The following is an 18,751-nucleotide window of genomic DNA, read 5'->3' as shown; positions in this document are numbered from 1 at the left end:
CGTTTGAACTTCTTGGGGAGGAGCACGGGGAGAGAGGAATAAAGAAAGGGGTTGTTAAATAGGAGAAAAAGGAAGGATCATTCTTTGGGGTGGGGCAGAAGGGTGTTTTATGAAAGTTGTACTCTAATTCTTAAGTGTTTGATTTCCTGAAGTAGGGCGAGTTAATTTGTCCATAGCCAAAGAACTCTGCCATAGAGAGACGTTGTCATCAAGACAGGAACACAGCAGAGGGAAGAAACTGTAGACTAGACAGGAATGGTGGAGGGGAAGTAGGAAAAACAGTATGAGGAAGAAAAAGTCAGAACAAATATTTTCTCAACACATTTTTAAACTTTGGTACAATGCCTGGATTGGGAACAGCAAAGAGAAGGCCACTAGTGTGCACAAGGAGGCCACACTCCAAGTAATGGCAATACTGGAACTAGCAATAATCATATTTAAATAGAATAAAACAAAAAGTTGCCAGGCTCAACCTCTATACCTGCCCATGCCTTTCCTGTTTCACACCATGCAGCAGCCCTTGCCAGCACTGACCCAAGGTACCACTCTGTCCACGTTGAATACAGATTCATTCCTGTGGTCTCTGGGAGCTGCATCATCCAGTCTCCCAACCCCTTCAGTCATTTCTTTTCAGTCTCTTTTGCAGGCCCACCTTCTGTTATAAACAACTCACTTCTCTTTCCTGGACTTGACATTAGTGTTAACATCCTCCAAACCCTGAAATAATCCTCTTTCCACAAGCAAGAGGAGCCTTTATATCTGTGCCTGCCCATTAGGAGCCACGTGCCATTCCTGAGCTCACATACACACACAGTGTTTATCCTGGTGTCTGGCATGTGATGTGTGCTCACAGGAGGAACTGGGGAAATGCCAGTCCATTCTGCTTCTCAGGAAGGGCATGGGTAAGCCTGCACTGAGTTGGGTGAGCCGAGCGTAGCAACTAAAACAACTTGTCAGATGAACATCTCTTAATTACTGGAGACTGAAATAAAGACACAGGGTCATCCATCTCTTGGTGCACACAAGGATTGGTACCCGGATCCCTGTGGGCACCAAAGTCTGTGGATGTTCTACCTAGAAAGGGTAGAGCATTTGCGTATAACCAAATGCAACTGCATTTTCCTTGTACTCTCAAGCACTTACTTAAAATCTCCAATGCAGGGAACTGGCTGTGTGAAGAGTTGTTAAAGAACACTAAGGAAAAGTTGGCAAGAGAAAGATCTGCGTGCATTTCTATAACTATAAACTGCTTTCCTTCTGTGTCTCTTCATACAGGTGCAGGGTCCATGGGTATGGACACAGGGGTAGGGGAGCTAACTGTGTAGCAGAATGAACAAAGATGCCTTTTTCGCACAATCAGATTTTTCTGTATTATATATAATATTTTTATAATTGGGGAGTTTTAAAAATTAAAGTTCTTTTGAGATATACTTTAGGTATTGCTGGAACAAGTGACAGAAAGGTGTGTGTGTGTGTGTATTTAAGAGTGAGAGTATGTATATGTATCTGTGTGTTTCTGATTGTGTGTCTCTGAGTGTATACTTTGACTCCAGTCAGAGTAATGACACATGAAAAGAGAGCATTGTCTACTAATAAGAATCCTAGAAGCTGAAATGTCTAGAGTTAGAACATATACATTTTTTTCAATAAATAGTATTGCTCAATTCAATAAATAGTTGCCCAAATTACTTTATTTTTCCAATTGACTTTTAGGGAGGGATAGAGCAAAGAAAAATTACTCACTCAAATGGCCTGTCACTTCTGATTTTCAAGTATTAAAACCAGAAAACTATTTACAGATAATAAATTGATAGCAACATGTGCTGTCTTGCCTTCTGACTCAGAATGAAGTCTTTGACGAGGACCAGACACTGACATCTTAGCCGACTAATTGAAGCCATCAGTGTAAACAATCCTTATGAAAATGCAGACTGAGGATCGCAGTGGAGACATTGAAAGTATGTTTATCAAAGGCAATTCATCCCCTGGCTGTCTGGGAAAACAACAAGAAAATTATGTTTCTCACATTAAAATTAAAAAGCAACAACTTTTGAGGCACCAGAGTATGACGGGAACCTTGGGCCATTCAGGGAAAGAAATCTGTTTATCCGGCATGCTGGCATTGTCTGGCCCTCTCTCCTTCACGCTTGGAGGGTGAGGGGAGCATATTTATGCTCTAGTGAATGGATTATCAAGAATAGCGGTACCAATTTCATTTAAAAATATTTCTGTCTTCATTGAGTAAGAAAAGTGATTTGGTTGAGCTAGCGCAAAGGCCATCAGATGATTACAATCACAGAGAATGGCAGATGAAACAGTTTCCTTCTGCCCAGAGGCAGTCAGTGGCCAGCCGCCCAACTTGGTTCCATTGCGGAATCTCTGACATAGTTCTGTCTATGGTTCTGGTGAGAGAGGTTAGTGTAGGTATTGCCTCCTAGCTTGGTTTGTCCAGCTTTTGCCAGTCTGTACATCCCTCCGAGGTTCTCAGCCATGGCACACACATTCTGAGAATGCCTGGAATGTAAGTGCCACGTTCTACCCACTTGGTGTTGGCGTTAGTACAGCAGAGTGTGTCCAACAGCAGGGATGTCAGCAGGATCCACAGCACATCTACACAAACCCCTAGGCGGCGCTAAATTCATAGAACACAAGTGGTCCAAACCAGAGTTGGCGCGGTTGCGCATGCAAACACGCCCTCAACTGACTTCATGCCTTGAAGTTCAGTGTTCATGAACTTCATGAAGTCATGAAGTGCCATGACTTCAATGTTCTTTGAAGATCAAAATATATTCAGTTACAATTTTTATTTCGTTTTACTTATTGTCTGTGTATTGGAGGGGTACTTATGGCACTGAGAGGGTGTGAAGGTCAGAGGTCAATATGCAGGAGTTGGTTCTCTCCTCTCATTATGTGGGTCCTTGGGATTTAATTTAATGGGAGCCGTCTTGCAAGCCCTCATCCTTCTTTCTGATGGACTTTTCCGAGGAAAAACATAGTTCCCCGCTCAGGAGCCAGATTTTAATACAAACGTTTCAGAGTTAAGCTTGGCAGAAGCACCGCTTGTGTAGAGAGGAAGTGTCCGTGGACCGGAAGACCTCAGACTATGTAGGGGATTTCAATACTGAGAATAATAAATTTGAAAAAGGTCCCACAGTAGCATAAGGGTGACTAAATGAAAAAAGTACAAACGTAGTCATTAGAATCAAGTATTTTTTTAACCTCTTCTAGCTAAGTAAACAAACTCGCCAGTGACAGCAGGTGGTGCCAACTTGCAACAGCCTCAGTGGTGACAGGTCCACCCTTGTATCTGACAGCCTAGGTGGAGAATCAGTTCTCAGTCTACCATGACTGACTCATAGAGCAGAGTGGTCTAGAAGGCCATTAATTTCACCATGCGGCCAGTGGGACGGTGAGGAGCTGGCCTTACACTTCCTAGCAATCTGAACTAAGCATCGTTGATGCAAAGATACAGTTTGAGAAACGATACTTCCAACACAAAACGCTAACATGCCTTTGGTCTGTGTCCCAAACCTATGTTTAAACAGCTCTGGGCAAGCCACCACCTTTCACATATCCACTCCTATCAGAGCAATTAACCACAAAGAAAATAGCTCTCACGCACCGACACGCTGAGAAGTTTTCCGTAAACACTTAAGTGGGGTCCATTATTTTGGGTTACCTACAACTGAATGTGAGAAAAGAGTCTAAAAAAATGCTACATTTGATTGCTGATGCCATGGACATTGGCAAGAATATTGAAGCTGTATATCAAAACGATGTTTGGCCTACGAATATAATAGAGCTCTCGTAAAACTGAGAGATCTCTTTTGTATCAAAGTATATTTATGAGATAATATTTCAACCGAAATGGAGAAAAAATGGAAATCCATTGCCATTACAGTGGGATTTTGTTGAGATGGCAATCTTATAATGAAATCTAAAATTCCAGCTCTTGTATCCTAAAGTGGATGCCTGCTTGCTTTAATCTTGGTTATTGTTACGACATCAAGGCACTCATCAAAATTAGCTTTGACATTTATGAAAAGTTAGGCAAAGCTTCTACCCCCACCCCCTCCCGCATGACCCTTTCCTGAGCTCTGTGGTTGCTGCTGGCCATAGAGGTCATGGTCGCCCACTCACTGAAATAAGAAATAGGCAGATAGCACCTGCTATTCCAAGGTTCCCCAGACGTCTGTCAATCCTCTTTATGCCCAGGACCAGTAAGAATATCATTCCTTTCCTATCTTGTGGCCAAGTCTTGAAACCAAGACCATGTGATCCTCAGCAATGTTCTAACCTCCATGTCCACTGATGGCCTTAGAGACCCATTAGCTCCCATTTAGCTCAATGACTAGTGATCACTGCCGGCTCAAGGACATTGCTTTGACCTTGGTTGTTTAGATCCCCTCCAAGCATCAGCTCGGCAGCAAGCAGCCTCTTCTGCATTGGTTTAGTGTCTTTATGCTGCCTTGACCTTTACATTTATTTTGTGCTTGTTCCCTTAACAAAGGGTCGTTAAGAAGCATAAGGAATGACATCGCCAGAGGTTGTAAGGCTTCTTCACTTTAAGGGCAAATTTTCATAAAAATAAAAGAGAGGAAATATGGCCAAAATACACCGAAATTCTCAAGAAATTGGTAAAAATGTCAATTTCATTATATATATATAATATATATTATATGTATATTATATATATTATATATATATGTATGTGTGTGTGTATGTACATATACATGTGTGTGTGTGTGTGTGTGTGTGTGTGTGTGTACAAAATAGCAGCATAGACTGGCAGAGGCTGTGTCACCAGGTGCAGGACCCTCTCTGTGACGGAGTGTTATGGAAGACAGGACATCACAACACTGCCTTTTGGAGAACAGAATGGTAACAGAGCCCTGCCACTGACACCAAGTTCCTTTTATGAGGAAAGCTGAGACTTTTGAAAGGGGACAGCCAGCTCCACGTGGCAGAAACATAAACAGCAACCATCTTTCTTCCTTCTGGCCTCTGAGGCTATACCTCAGAAGTGTCCTAACTCACACAGGTCTTATGTTGGTATTCAAAAACCAGGAAACATTTATAGACTCTGAAACATGTATCTAAAAATATTACATTTGGCTGGGTGGTGGCGGCATGAGGCAGAGGCAGGTAGATCTCCATAAGTTTGAGCCCAGCCTGGTCTATGAGTGAGTTCCAAGACAGGCTCCAAAGCTACACAGAGATGTTTTGTCTTGAAAAAAAACAAAACAAAAAATGACACTTCCTTATTTATCCATTTATTTTCTATTTTGTTCATCTGGAGATGAGGGGACATCCTGTGGGCCTCAGGGCCTCTCCTCCCACCACACTGGTTCTAGAGGTGAAAGTCAGGCCTTTAGGCTTGACCCCCCCTTACCACCTTAGCCAATGCACTATTTCCCCCAAATGCATGTATTCCCGGAACCCCCACCTCCCCAGTTCTCGAAGCATGCTGTTAAAACAGTTTTGTGGAGACATGGTTCACGTGGTGATTGACACACCTTGGCAAAGCTCACTACCTTCACTGTGCTCACCGAGATGAACACTGTCACTATCATCTAACAGAGACCCTTAACTCTCTTCAGAAAAGCAACCCAAACTTAGCTGTGGTAAGTCAGCACCCTCCGCCTCCTGACTCCAAGCAAGCTGATTTGGGACCTATGGTCTGTCTCCCCCGTGCCTGCACACACTCTGGACAGTTCACAGAAATCGAATCTGAAGTTCTCACAATGGTTAAAGGGATTGCACGTGTGAAACCTTGTGACGTATCACAAGGCCCCAGGTGTGTACAGGTTTCCATTTGCACCTGGTGGTGTGTTCCTCTTATGCGGAACAATCTCTCATCACGTGGTAACCCCATGTTTATATGTCCCCATCCATCAGTTAGGCATCTAGGCCTTTGCCTTGGATTATGTCTTGGATGGAATTTCTCAACAAGATCAACTCTAATGAAAAACCCATCTTGAAGCTGTACATCCAGGTAATTTTCCAGTCAAACACCATAAAAGCTAAATAGACTTTTATACTTATCCTCACTACTTTCACTATTTTTATGTTTATATATTTACATATTTTATTTGAAGAGCAAAGCAGAAAGCATTCACAATGAGAATATGCATTAAAATAATACATACAAAGTGGATAACCCATCCACTCCCACTTCAATTTCGTATCCAGAGACAAGCATGGCTAAAACTATCCAGATTTTAATAAAATTCAGATTATACTCTGCCTGAAGCTTGCGTGTTTTACCTACCATGGGCCCATCTTGGTATTGTCTGGCACAGGCTTACCGAGCATCATCTTGTTATCCTGAGATATCATTCATTGATCCAGCCTGCCAGGATTTTCATTGAGAAAGCACCAAGAACTTTTTGAATACAGATACGATTTTGAGCAATCTCATGGATTTTACTCAGAAGGGGGGTCCTTGATCAGAATTCTTATAATGTAAATTCTAATGGACATTGGCCATTTTCACTGGCGGAAAGTGATTTCATGGTGCACTCGCACCTAGAGGGGCTGAGAGCTTGCCCCTGTCTGCCTGCAGCCAGATGCCTTTGGGACACATTAACCAGTAAAAGTGAAAACAGAGGCAAAGGTGAGAAGTCGTTTCTGTGTAGGTTTAACTATGGCTGTGCTGGAATCCTTTCCAGCTATGTTTGCAGGTCACTCATGTCTTTCCTGGACTTTACAGCTTGTGCTTATTCCTGGTGAGCACCTGCGGGTCTGCCAGCGTGCACAGTTTTCAGTTTTGCTCACAACAGTGACTTTGTTTACCTTTTGCCACAAAGTTGTTTTGTATTTTTGTGTCCTCACTGGTTGTTAATTATTCTGTTATTCCCTTAATAATTTAGAAATGCCACTTTTATTTGGTATTAGCTTCGAATACCCATATGTCAATTTCTTTCTAGTCTCTATTTGTTCCACTGGCCTGGTTTTCCATTCTCAAGGCTAATGCTGTCATGTTTCTATTATCTAGGATTCATTTATAAATGTGTCATGTGATATCAGTTTGCAGAAACTGGTTTTCAAAGTTGTCTCAACTATGTCTACCTACTTATTTTCATAAAATGGTCATGTCTTAAGTGGAATCACATAACTTCTTTCTCTTGATTTAAAGCAATGGCTATTATTTGTAATATTTAACTAGTATAAAATGATCAGCCTCTCCTGGTATGGGAGAATTGTCTGTAATCTGTCAATCATATTTTAAATAATTGTTGATTGGCCAGGCAGGAAGTATAGGCAGAAAAACCAGACAGGAAGTAGAGGTGATGCAATGAGATCAGGAGAATTCTGGAAAGCAGGAAGCCCCCTCTGCGATTCCTGCCCAGACCACAGAGAAGCAAGATGTAACCTGCTCCACTGGAAAAGGTACTGAGCCACATGGCTAACATAGATAAGAATAATGGATTGATATACGCTACAAGAACTAATAAGAAGCCTGAGCTAATGGGCCAATCAGTTTATAACCTAATGTAGACTCTGTGTGATTTTCTTTGGGGCTTGCTGGTTGTGGGTACCAGGTGGGACATAAACCCCAACAAGCAGGCCCCTTCATGTTACACTCTCCAAATCTAAAGAATCAAAATGTTGATATTAAACTACATCCCTTAATTAACAGGGTCATTCTGGCTTACCTATAAGGTTGAATAAAGAGGTTTGCTCTGAGTACAGAGGAAACAACAATAGAACCAAAATCAAGGAGGCCAGCCATTCCTAGCCTTAAAGGAGTCAACTGAACACATGGCTTCACCAATCTCAGAAGGAAACAAGGTTAGTTAGCCATAAAAATACATTAAAGTCCAATTGAATAAAAAATATTAGAACTGCTGTAGAAATTCTCTTAAAATACCAATGGACTGACTCAATAGCTTATTCAAAGACTACAGGCAAAATAAAATAAAAAATCCTGCATGATTCAAGTATCAGTAATTTCTATCTGGACAGCATTACATTAGTTTCTCATTTTCTCCCAGTACACTTTACTGTTTTTCTTTGATAGTCTTCGTGTGTACTTATCTCACCAATAAAAATTAATGCAGGAAATGATGAACAAATGAAATTTTATTTCCCCCTGATTAGATTTCCCTTCTCAAAAAGTCTCTATCTCTTTAAATCACTATAAATTAAACTACACCACTTCCTTTATTGCAAAAGTTTCATGTCCAGCATGCTGATGTGTTCGCAGCAAGTCTCAGGATCACTCAGGTACGAGCAACTGCAGATTAAAACATGGCTTTGAAAGGAAACCATGCCATAAAGTTATTTAATTTCTTGTGATCGTAGTGAGTATGGCCATTTCTTCTTCGCCCAAATTCTTCAAATCCAGCCTTCCTGCCCCATCCAATGGTAAGGAGGATGTTCCTATCTACCAATGGACAAGTTCTAAATGATTTCCTTTAATCTTCAAAATAATGACCCCCAGCTAAGTTATATAACCTTACCTTGTCTCACCTACTTTACGATAGGCCATAGCTAAGAAAGGAACCTAAATCTTCGTTCTCTGGGAGCCCCCACCCATCCACTGACTGTGCCTCCTTCTCCAGATCATCATTTGAAGATTAGCTTCTTTTCCTTCTATATTCAAGCAGTTGCCTCTGTTGGTTTGTATAAAGTTTTATTGGCACATCCTGACACCCTTTGTTTACACATTTCCTATAGGTTCTCATGCCTTAGCAGAGGTGAAAGACTACAATGGAGACTATAGGACTTCCAAACCGAAAACAGTCACTGTCACCTTGTCAGAATGGCATGCAGGCATTTGTTCAAGTCAAACAATGTGTTTGCTGAGAAACAAATGCAAGGCCTTCTCCCTAAAAAGCTACACATAAAGCATGGATTGTAGAACATTTTTTACAATGAGTAAATAAAGATATTCTATAGTTTTGTTTTCTACTTTACCTTCATCGGTTCTTGATTCTTTCATAATTTTCTTATTATATTGAGTAAAATAAATTTAACAGATATTTTATGACTTTGAAAGAATAGGTTGGATTCATCAGTCATGACCATAACTTTGAATTCCATATGGCAGCCCACTGACCTTTAATGGACGTTTAGAAAAAAATACATACTTTAGTTCCTGTGTGCGGGTATTCAAAATGCAGGTGGCAGACTGTGGATTCTTTGAGGTGTTCAAATTTTGGAGGCTTTTATGTTTTTTAAAAACATGTTTCTGCTTACATTCATTGATTTTGTTACTCATTGGGCATGAACCTCTAAGTATATCACTTCTTTTCCAGTTTTCTGTTTCAGCAATAAAATTAGGGGAGGGCCTAGGTAGTTCCCCATATTTGATTCCTGTGTTCTGCCACTGTATTTTATACAACCCTTCAAATGTCTGTGTCATTTAATTTCAACTGTTGGACATAGAGGATGCTGTTTGTGGGGGATACTGTGATGTACTCTAGCACTGTGAACAGGGTTCAGGCTAGAGCCATGGCTCCCTGATTAAGAATGCTTGCTGTTCTTGCAGGAGATGGAGTTTGGGTCCCAGCTTCCACATCTAGCAGCTCCCAGTTGCTTGTAACTCCAGCTCAGGGTATCAAACGCCCTCCTCTGGCATCTATGGGCACTGCACTCCCATGTACACAGTTACACACATATATACATAAAAATAAAATCTTAAATGGAGAGAAAGTAGCCATCCCACTTACTAAATTTATCTTAAAAATGGATTTCTCGTCCATGATTATAGAGAACTCTTATTTTTTCTCCTTTCTCTGTGGAGAATGCTTTTGCTCCCGTTAGCACAACCTGCCTTTTCTGTAATATGTAGAATTTCATTTATCAACAGGATGACTTTCAAGTTTGTCTTCAGAACACACATTTCCTACAAGCTCCCATTTCCTCCAAATTTGATTTTGTTTCTAGTTTTATTTTTGAATGCAACATTATGAATATTAAAGCCTCATTAAATATGCATTCTAGCTTCACAAAGGATAGATGCTGCAGAGCCCTTGACCTAGCCACTCTGCTACTGCGAAACTGACAGGGCTAAAAATAAAAACAAGTGCCTAGTAAAAGTGAGATACGGAGGGATGGCGTATGTCTCCAGCCAAGAGAAGTCTCTGCCAGTATGGGCTTGGCTTGAATCTCTTTCATAATATATCCAAAGCCATAGGAGTTTAACCAGGACAATTCTACTTTTAGGAGTGTGCCCTGAGGAAATAACTAAAGAAAGGCAAGAGATAAGAATATCACAGTATTTATAAAAATGAAAAATGGAAACAAATTAGATGCATATGAAGAGGGGCTCGGAGTAAGTCAGTTGAGATGCAACAGAGTAATTAAATATTAAAATTATATTATAAAATGTAAAAGTCCATGGGGGATAATGTTTATACAAAAAAAAAGCAGAAAATAACTGTAAGATGATGTGAAGGGTTTTATCTCTTGTATCAATTCCTGGGATGTATGTGTTCACAGTGACTGGGAGATTATGGGTCAAAATGCCGATACTCGTCTGCTGTGATCTGTAGACTGATGGGTCATTTTTTTTCTATCTTTTTGATCAAATTTGTCAAATTTTTGATAAATTTTGATTTTAGAATCACTCAGAATCCATGTATTATAAGCATGAAGTACTTTTATTTATCTTTATTTTTTATTTTGTGCATGCATGTTTTGCTTGCTTATATGTCTGTGCACCACTTGCGTGCATGGTGCCTTCAGAGACCAGAAAAGGGCATCAGATCACCTGATACTGGAGCTGCTGTCAGTTGTGAACTGTCATGTGCATGCTGGGAATCAATCATGGGCTCCCTGGAAGAACAGCAAGTTCTCTCAACCACTCATTGAGCATTCTGAGCATGACCCAACCATTCTGAGCATGGCAATGACTTTAGAGCATTTTGGACGTTCTCCATCACATAGCCAGGCCCAACTGGAAGGCACTATGGCACCAAGCACACCATCTCGTTGGAATCTAACCATTTGCACCAACTCTGTAGCCTGGTACCAGTACTTACGCATATGCAGAAATTAAAATTAGTCACAATGAATAAAAAAGAAAATAATCTACCCTTCTTACTCTTTTCATTCTGTCTTAGGATGCTGGGTCTGTAATATTTAAGATGTTTTACTAGTTATGATAGTTATATTATATTAATTATTAAATATATTATATTTATATTATATATAATTATATGCTTGCTTTTAGTGTATCCCCTGAAGCACTATCACTATGGGGGCTGTAGTTTGGGGGAGGGAGCTTTGCTTTTGCACAATTATCTTTCAATATTTGCTTGATGGGAAGAGATAAAGTAACAAAAGTGTTTATGTTTTTAAAAACATTTTAAAAATATTTTTTGTACAATATATTCTGATGACAGTTTCCTTTCCTCCAATTCCACCTAGATCAAAAGCTATTAGACAGGCAAGATCCTGTTTTCTAGAATGATCTAAGGCTGACAGCATTCTGAATGCTCAGAGCTGACAGAATTCACAAAGCTGAGTGCTGTGTATTAGCATCTCCTGTAGTTGGAAAAATGAGGTTATCCACCTTGATGGTTCTGGAATGGTAACCTTCTCTACCTGCAATAATTTCATGCCTTTAAAAGATTACATTGGATAAATCAGCCATAGTCAAACTCTGAACTCCAAGGATAATTAACCAAATAGCAACCCAGTGACATTTAGGTGAAAGTTAATGGGCAGGAAGTTTATGTTGTGAAGTCAATCTTTATAACCTCAGCAAGGGGGAATTGCATAATTAAATTTGATTTTGACAGTATCAGGATGGAGAAAGTTTAATTTAGAAAAGTAGAATCAAATATCATTGCTCACAAGTATATCCCTGTGTCGTCTGCCAAAATAAATTTGAGATGCAAATTAATGGTGCCAGCAATCTATACATTTAAACACCATACATTATTCTTATATTGGTCAAGTTTGGAATACACTCCCCCCTGGAATAATATGAAATTACTTTTTAAAGCAAATGATGGAAATAATTATCCAGTGGAAACGTTTGGACAAGTCTTCTCCAGTAAATATGAATAAAAATTTCCTAAGTAATAATGGATAATAAAGTTCACAATGTGCTTGAAATACATAACGGAAGCACAAATAGGATCAAATGCCACGAACCGAGAGCAAAAGGCTTTCTTCTTTTCCATTTGAAGCTGCCCTTATTCCACAGCATCCCTAAGAGAGTATGTCTTCCCTATGCCAAGTCTCCCAAACAGAACCGGAAGTGGAATTTTCCTCAATGGCTGCTGGGTTCCATCACCGGGGCAAGCCAGTTGACACCCACAGAGGCTTCTTTTTTACCCTGGTTTTTACTAAGAGATTAGAAAGATCTGTCTGTAGGTTAAGTACTTTGTGTTCCATTTTGAATAGAGGTAATGGAAGGATAATAGTGAAGCCTAACTGTCCCCTTGAATGGAGTTGGAAAGAGTATGGCCATAAGCTCCAATCTCCTACAAGTGAGACGTTTGACTTATAACTGCCCCAGGAGCTGGGTTGTAGTAGAATGCAGCAATGGATTGTGCTGTTCGAAACACTCACAGTGCTTAAACGACACAGTGGGGTAATTCAAACTCAACACATATGCTTCAAGGTTACAAGTCAAGCCCTTCCAAGATCAACCTGATTACTGCTGATGCACAAGGATATCCTGGTACAACAGAAAATTACTGGCAAGCATCAACATACAAGAGCATCTGGGGAAGACCTAGCAGGGAAAGCCCACATACTAAAGGACAGGCTATTTTTAAGGCCCAGTGATTACCGAAATATTCAGTGAATCCACAGGCCATTTAGTGAGTGATTGGTGATTTTCTTTAATGAATGTGAGAAGAAGCAACAGAGAGCATCTTGTCTTTAAGGGACAATGTCATAGTCTGCTGAATAACTAAATGTATTCTAGACTCCCTGCATGCTTACAGAATTTCTCAGGAATAAGGAGAGTTACATTCTCTTCACCCACACATACAAACACATCCCTGACATAAACAGTATATGGTACACTGGAACACATGTAAGTTGGATTTCATTACAATGAAATTTGCAACTGATAGAACCTATTGTTCTGTAATAGAGTCTTGACTTCTATATCTATCTATCTATCTATCTATCTATCTATCTATCTTTCTATCTACCAGAAAAATCTTAATTTTTCTTTCTCTTTTGAAAATGCTAGATACTGAACTTATGGCCCCATGTATTCTAAGAGCCATACCCCTGAGCTGGTAACCTCAGCCCTGAAACCTAACTTCTCAACACATGAAGAATTCATTGGCATTAAGAACTATTGTTTCATTATGCAGTGGCCTTCCTTGTCTGCAAAGGATGCATTCCAAGCCTGCAGTGTGGATGCTGGTTCCCCAGACTGTATCAGATCATGCACGCTATGTTTCCTTTGCACATGCCTATGAGAGCATCATCCCAGCAGGAGAGGACCAGCAATAGCTTACTGCGAAGCTCAACAACCACTGCACACAACATATCTGTTTCCCTTGAAGAACTTATCTCCTTTTTTATTTAAAGACCTCCCCTGCCACTTCATATCCAGAATCGGTGCTCTTGCACCATGTATCCATTTTAAAGTTTCAAAGACTTATTCACAGGCTCCACATGCCATGAGCTGATAATATGGATGGCTATGGTGACAAACGGGTGGGTGGTGTATACTGTGTGGATTCACTGGACCAAAGGATACTTATATCCCAAGGTAGGATTCCAAAATGACTCCCTTGAAACTTGTCTGGTTATAGTAGATGGACCATTTTTATGCCTATGATATCTCTAAACTGAGATGCGACTGTCGCTACATACCCAGTGTCAACTGAAAATGCATCCAATACACCCGCTCGGGTGTGCGGGCATCTCCAAAACCCTTGCTGCCTGCTGCTTGCCGCTGTGTGATCATCCTGGCAGGTAGAGGTGGCAGGATCATGAACAGAGTGGATGCATGTCATTGTGGAGTAAGTCTTCTTGGTTGGGAGCCACTTAATCTCTCTCTCTCTCTCTCTCTCTCTCTCTCTCTCTCTCTCTCTCTCTACCATTCTCTCACTCAGGTGTCATGCATCTGCCTCACCAGTCCACCGCACTGCATCATAAAGGAAGACGTGCTTCAGATGCCAGCGCCATGGTCTTGATCTTCCAACTTCCAGACCTCTGAGAAACAAATCTCTTGTCTTTATAAATTGCTCTGTGTGTGGTACCATGTGGAGCAGCAGGAGACAGACAGGATCTAGCCCACCTTAAACATATGCAGAATATTCACATCAGCCTTACAGCGGGCAAAGTTGTCCAACACAAAGTCTCCTGTAAAACGACACCCTGAATATCTCATGTGGTTGATCGGGTCTCTGCAACCCCAAACACCGCCTCAATGCAGCACTGCGTGGTTGTTTATTCTGTGATTCTGGGAGATGGGACCTGCTGCTCTGCACCATTGTGAGAGACCATCACCAGCTTAGAAAAGACTGAATTCCTAAGTGTGGGTTCAAGGCGCATGTACTGTTCTTCACCCCATCTCAAAGGTGAAGAATCAGTTGTTGGAATCATTGTAAGTTGGGAGCTGTCTGCATTGCCAGTTGAATTCTCAAGGCTTTCAGTACAATTACCAGGTCTACAATGGTACCTGTCAATAACTGACTCGTTTATCAAAGGCTTGTATAGTTCTCCATGACAATGCTAAATTGGGAGCAGTAAAAAGATTTCTTCCTCTGTCAGTGAACTCAGAAATACCTCATCAGCTTCTTAGCTTTTCTTCCTTTTCCTAAATGTATCAGTGGACAGGGTAGATTTACACACCAAATTTCCTGATAAGAGTTCGGATACATATTTTAAAGTTTGAAAAATGCTTTTATACTCTTGGCACTGTCGTTCTGAAAAAAATTCGAAGAAGCAGATGCTAAGGATGGAGGAGGCTGTGTTCTAGAGAACAGCACAGCGGTTCCCAATCCACGGAGTATTTAAAGACCGATGAGACAGTACATTATGCATGCATGGTAATTTAGTTCAGAGGTTCACAATTATTTTATTTTCAATATTAATTGCTTTTGTCTCTCAATAAATGACTCTGTAGGAAGTGGAATTCAATTTCATTCATTTTCAATAATTGAGATTGCTTTGAACTAGCTCAATAACTCTCAGCTCCTCTTGGCCTTCGACATATTGCTGGTCATAAGCACATAAATAATGTGGGTTTTCTTTGCAGATTTCTAAGCAGGGCAGGTTGGCCTTGGGCAAAATTATTCTGCAGCTGGAGTTTTCTATGTACATTCCCATCCCTGTGGCTTTGTCTTCTTCAGCACCCGCAGTGCCCTGACTTTTCCGGTTCCTTCTGCGTGCTTCTCCCCAGAGACAGGTCATTTTTAAGGTGCCTTCCCACTGTTGAGGTATGGAGCATACCTGGCCTTGCTTACTATGTGTCTTTTGCTTGAAGCAGCCTTCTACCTACATATCCAAGAACACTGAGTGGGATGATGAATCTCCCCAAAGCTCATCACTTCCATAGGCACTATACAGACATCCCTGGCTGAAGAATCCTGGGATTCCTCTGTGCCCCTCAAAACCTTTGCCTTACACTGTTTTCATGACTGTGCATAGATGGCGGTCTCCTTTAACAGATAACCAGGTTCTCAAGGTTATAAACAGGGAGCCATCCATCTATGTATTACACTAACACACCCACAATTTTCTTCCTTCACAAGGCTCCATGCAGTAAATATAGTGGATCATGAGTTAGTAGATTAGCATTTGAGTCTAAGAGGACACACTTTGGCCATACAGTCCTTCCAATGCTCACTTGGCTCCCCTCCAAGCCTCTGCCCACTGAGCATAGCATTAGAGTTGTATTAGAACTGTGCCACTGTGACTACCCCAAGTCCCCATCATCTTGGAAGGTTCTGCCCTTTGCTCAGTGTAGGAGCCCGGGAGACATCTATAAATGAGATCATGGAAGTCCCTGCCTCTTTATTGGTTTATTTGCTTGTTTTTTCTAAACTTCAGAATATAAAGGAATTTATATATTGTGGGATGCTAGAGAGAGCTTCATGGGCTACTGTGTTAGGGTCATATCCTTGGGCCAGTGATTGACAGCAGCTCTACCCACAAACTTAAGCCTTGGCTCAGTTCTCTATTTGATGGAGGCTCTCTCCTGAAACTTTGAACTACTTTTTTTTTCTGGTCTCGGAAGGCGTGACTCACAACCCCCTAACCTATCAGCAATCCCGTAACATAGGAACACTGGGCAGTGTTGATGAGGATGGCATTTTCTTTTATCTGCTCGCAGGTGGTTTTAATAGAGTTGTAACTGTTTCCCACCATACATCCCAGGCTTCTGATTTTCTTTAAGTGAGCTACCAGAACTGTCAGCACACTGCTTTGTGTTTGGAGTTTAAAGACCGCTGCCAAGGATTCCATTAGATTTGATTCAATTCAATTCAAACCATTTACCGTGATCCCACTGAACAAAATAAACTACTTGTGGATTAAACAGGAGACAAACACAATCAAAACAAACCCAGGGCCTTACCCCAGAAAGCTTACGATCCTGGGGGGGCGGGCGATAAGCAATTTAGTGTGACATAAAGCAGAGACAAGAAGTTCTCTTTAGAACAAGATCCCAGTGTGAGTGAAGGGGTCAAGTTTATGCTCGTAATTGATTGTCCATTCAAAGGGGGAGAGAGTTTGGATGGGGCCTCTTTTCCTATAAGCAATAAAGCATCCAGAAATCAGATGTGTCTGTGTGTGTGTATTTGTGTGTGTGTGTTTCTTAGAGAGGAAACCATTAAAAGAGGAGGGGAGGAAAGAAGAGGGGAGGGAAGAGGAGAGGAGAGACAACAGGAGAACGTATGTGAGAGGAACCTGGGAAGAAGCGGTTCTAGAACGCTAACAAACTGAACTTGGGACCATCTGTCCAGAAAACTTGCTGTAGTTACTACATAAACATGAACACAGCACATTGACCTCACAATTCTGGAAGCTGCAGTTCCTGCCTAATGGATCCTGTCGTACCAACTCTGTGGTGACATATCATGGCAGGAACACGTGGTGACACAGAGCTACCTGTCTTCTGGCTAAGAGTAGAGATAGAAAACAGAAAGGGTTGGATATGCACAACCCTTCAAGGTCATGTCCCCAGTGGCCAGATTCTGTCATTTCAAGAACTGACTTTCTCCCAAGAGCATCCTGAAGACAAAACCTTGAAGATGTAGCTCTTGGGGAAGCATTGAGGACCCAAATTATCACACTTCAACTATACCCTAAGTCATGTCGTGTGTGGCCAGTGAGCAGTGTAAAATGTCTATAGGTATTTCAGTTTCCTAAAGCCTTTAGCATCTTCTCTCAACTACTTGGTTCTGTTTGCCTTTGGCTGTGGCCTTTTGAGTTCCATTCCATGTATGTCTTCACAGTGGTGTAACAGAAAAGCCCCAAACTACAACCAGCAAGCAAGCAAATAATGGTCAAATCCAGCGATCTTGATGATGGGATAGCTGCCTGTTCGCTCAGTCTGTCTTAGCTGTGAGGTTCTCAAGTTCCATGGCCTTCATGAACTTCCTGATCACTTGAAATGTTTGATTCTATTTCGCCCTAGTCTTTCTACTCCTTGCTTCTTTTGTTATGCAATGAGGGTGTGTGTGTGTGTGTGTGTGTGTGTGTGTAGATGGAGAAAATGACACCAGCCCTTAAAGCCGGTTTTTGTGAAAATAGAACATATCACTTTGCAACCACTTTCACTGCTTTTCCAGGAGGGGCCAGCATGTAGGAAAACACATTTTACAACACAACCGGTTTCACTCTGCTTCTGTGTGGTTGTTTATCCACACAATACAGATACTTTCAATAAACTTGAAATCTTTAAGGCCCATCTATAGGGTTGTCACATAATAGGAAAAGGAAATTTGAATCCAGATACACCAAACCTGACAAAAAAGAAAGAGAGAAACAGCCTTGAATGTGGTGGCAGGGGAGACAATGTCCTGAGCAGAACATGGATAGCACAGACCGTAAGGTGGACAATTAATAAACAGGACCTCATGAAACTGAAAAGCTTCTATAAGGCAAGGGACACAATCAATAGGACAAAACAACAGTCTGAAGTATGGGAAAAGATCCACGCCAACCGCCCATCTAGCAGAGAGCTAATTTACAAAATGTATAAACAACTCAAGAAATTAGACATCAAAACAAAACAAAACAAAACATAACACAAATAGTCCAACTAAAAAAATGGGGCACAGATAGGATTTCCAGCAGAAGGATCTCAAGTGGCCATTAATCACTTGAAGAAATGTTCATCATCCTTAGCCATCAAGGAAATGCAAAACCAAACAGCTCTGAGATCCCATCTTACATCTGTCAGAATGACTAAGATAAACACACACACACACACACACACACACACACACACACACACGTGACAACTTATGCTGGGGAGGATGTGGAGCAGGGGGAACTCTTCTCCATTGCTGGTGGGTATGCAAACTTGCACAGTCACTTTGGAAATCAATATGGCAGCTTCTCAGAAAATTGGGAATTTATCTTTCTGAAGACCCAGCTATACCACTCTTGGGCATATACCCAAAAGATGCTTAATCATACCGCAAGGAACACCTCCTCAACTCTGTTCATAGCAACTTTATTTGTAATAGGCAGAAACTGGAAACAACCTTGAAGTTTCTCAGTGAAAGAATGGATAAAGAAAATAGAGTACCTTTGCACACACACAAAAGTGCTACAGCTACAAAACCATTTTATACATTTATTAAAAACA

This window comes from Myodes glareolus, chromosome 5 (assembly GCF_982192425.1).
Source record: "Myodes glareolus chromosome 5, mMyoGla1.1, whole genome shotgun sequence".
Lineage (NCBI taxonomy): Eukaryota > Metazoa > Chordata > Mammalia > Rodentia > Cricetidae > Myodes > Myodes glareolus.
This window is presented reverse-complemented; position numbering follows the sequence as displayed.